Source organism: Chelonoidis abingdonii, chromosome 2 (assembly GCF_003597395.2).
Source record: "Chelonoidis abingdonii isolate Lonesome George chromosome 2, CheloAbing_2.0, whole genome shotgun sequence".
Classification (NCBI taxonomy): Eukaryota; Metazoa; Chordata; order Testudines; family Testudinidae; genus Chelonoidis; species Chelonoidis abingdonii.
Window position 1 is genome coordinate 63,385,065 of NC_133770.1, and position 2,843 is coordinate 63,387,907.

At 43.9% G+C, this 2,843-nt stretch overlaps 1 protein-coding gene across 1 annotated transcript in view; it reads right to left on the minus strand.

Moving 5' to 3' along the window:
• The window catches only part of CDCA7L (cell division cycle associated 7 like), a 26,466-nt gene extending 26,312 nt beyond the window's left edge, over nt 1-154 (minus strand). Inside the window, exon 1 of the mRNA XM_032783395.2 lies at nt 134-154. The gene's annotated coding sequence lies outside the window, so the exon portion shown is untranslated. The remainder of the gene's footprint in view (nt 1-133) is intronic.
• Between the last annotated feature and the right edge of the window lie 2,689 nt (nt 155-2,843).

Sequence of the window (2,843 nt, forward strand, 5' to 3'; positions counted from 1 at the left end):
ACGCGCGGGCTGCGCTGGGCCCGCCCCCGAGCCCTGCTCGCCGCTCGTAGCCCCACTCTTGGGGGCCCGCCTGGGGCCCCCGTTGGTTGCGGAGAGGGGGGACAGGCCCTGCAGAGTGAGGGCCCCGCGTTACCCCGTCAGCGCTGTGGCACCTTCCCGCCCTGCGCGCCACAGTTAGGGTTCCCCGCGGAGAAGGGCCATGGAAGGCTTTGGCCATCAGCCTGCCTACTCCTCCAGGAGAGGGATTACAAGACCTACCCTCCACCTGGGAAGCGTCTAGACACTAGGGGCCCCGCTGCCGTGCATTGCAGCACTGCCACTGTACTCGAGACGAGCACGTACCCCATCGGCTGGGCTGGAGGGGACCAGGCTGCAGGGAGGCTTCTCCAGGCAGAGGGCTTTGCTCCCGTGGCCCGCTAGTGAGGCAGATAGTTGGGACAACTACCTTCCCTTCCCAGCTCTGGCCAGGTCTACACCAGGAGCGTTTTGCATACTAGCAATGCAGGGCTAGCCAGGTTGCAGTTTGTAGCAGGAATACTCTGCACGGTTGGGAATACAGGTGATTTAAGTCCCTCATCTTTCCCCACCCAAACCCTGTGTGAAATAAGGGATACTGGGAAAAGGACAGTTTGCTGGTATAGCTATCTGCACTAGGGTCCTCCAGTGGCATAGCTATGTGAGCCACAAATCAGTCAAATCCCTCAGACCAACCTAGCTTATGCTGGGGAAAGTTTGTAGTGTAGGCCTGGTCACAGTCTCTCTGTAAAATTGGGATAATAGGCAATAGCCTTTCCCTACTTCACAGGGGTGTTGTAAAGATCAATCCATGAAAAATTGTGCAGGCACTGTGAAGATATGGTAATATGTACCACAGTGAGTTCCCTAGACATACCATTTCTCTCCAACCTGCTGCTTGCTATGCTGGTGGTCACCCCTCCATCCCCAAAGGGGCTGTGTGTCAGTCCCACAGCCATTTATTAACCCCTTATCTGTGCTGATGCTATGCTCTTCCAGTCTTCATGGTGTTCAGAATTCATGATGAGTCAATCCCCAAAACCATGATTGACATAAAAATCATGGGTATTTGTAATTGATCTGTTTAGATGCTTTCTGATTTTTTAGTTTGTAGGTTTCACATTTTCAAACTTTTCTCTGAAATAAGAGCTAAGGGTTTGGTGTGTTTTGTTTTTTTGAATGAAAGCCAAGATTTGTGACTGCAGCAGCTGAGACTTTAAGAAAAACACCAAATATTATGAGACTTGTGATAAAATAAGACTGTGAAGCCTCCCATCTTTTCAAGTAAGGAAATTTAAGCCCCACAAGCAAGTACATCAGGAGAATGATAGGGCTTAGAGCCATATTACTAGTCCCCTGATCCCTCCTCCAGCCTCAGCTATTTTAACTTTTGTCACTGGTAATGGCCCTATGGGGCCAATATGCTGCATCACCACAGCACAGCATTCTCCAGCACACCTTTGAGGGAGTACTGCTCCAGTTATGCTGGCTTTACATTGCCAAGAGAGATCTCAGCTATGCCTCTGAGACTGCAAAGGGGTATACTATGAGTCAGGATGTGATCTAGATTTATTTATTGATAGAGAGAGAGAATTGAAACAATTACTTTTCAGTACAAATGAAATATTTATTTCTTAGTCTATTGTCAGCACGTTCCCTTCTCCCTGCCTTCCATAACAAAAACAACTAAAAATAAATTTAGCTAATACTATTTAAAGGTACTCCGGTAGTTTAAGCCCTGAGTCTGCAAGTATGAAAGCATGCACATATAATGTGAGTTTTCGTATAAGTACAGTTTTGTAAACCCTAAAATGAGGAATAGAAAGGTTTTCATGAAAAAAATGGTTGTATATAAACATTTCTATGCTGTTTGCAACCTTTAACTGCAATATTGTGCTAATACAAGTGAAACCAAAGGTGAAACTGAGTAGAAGCAGATAACCTTTGTTGCAGTAGCCAACCAGGAGAAATGCAAAAGGAAAACAAATATAGTTTCAAAAGTTGAAAAGTAAATCAGATTGAAGGACAGCAAAAAAGGGAAACTTAAATCGTATCTGTTTTTAAAATAATTCCCCCTCTAACAGTTTCCTATTTTAATATTTACTGCCAAATTCCCAATAGCAGGAAGAAAAATAAAAATAAATAATCAAAAACAGCGTCTTCCAGCTTCCCAGCAATAAGCTCCAGTTATGATGAGTGAGGTTCAATTACTTGGTCAGTATACATACAAATGTATGAATATAAGACTTGCAATAGTAAATCATACCAAAGGTCCTTCTAGTCCAGTATCCTAATACCAGATGCTTACTGCCTGGTAGTGTAAGACCCTGTAGTGGAAAATTAGTGGAGACGGATGAAGCCAGAATGAATAATTTGACTTCACATTTCTAGGTTCCATTTGCAGGGCTGGTAGTTGGAATATATGCACTGTAAACTGAGTAGCTGTAACCCGGCAATTAAAGATATAGTAGAGTTGGAAGCTCACAATGGATGCGCTATTACAAGATCACTTTTCAATCACTTGAATGTTTTATGTGACTAGAACATAGTAACAGATCACCACTAAGGATGAATGAACCAGCCTGAGCTTTTGCCCCAAACCTTAGCCAAAAGTGAACATCTGAGGACCGAAAAGGTAACTTTTTTCTCTTGCCTTTCTTCTTCCCACTTTTCTTTGACACAGAAATACCAAACACTACAAGACTGGCTATTCTTGTAGTCATTCTTGAATTTTCAAACCAGTATATACCGGAAGTATCACACACAAAAATCTGTTCTTGTGAAATTTCCAGTCTGGTAATGGAAGAAAGAGCAAACTATCCTTTTAC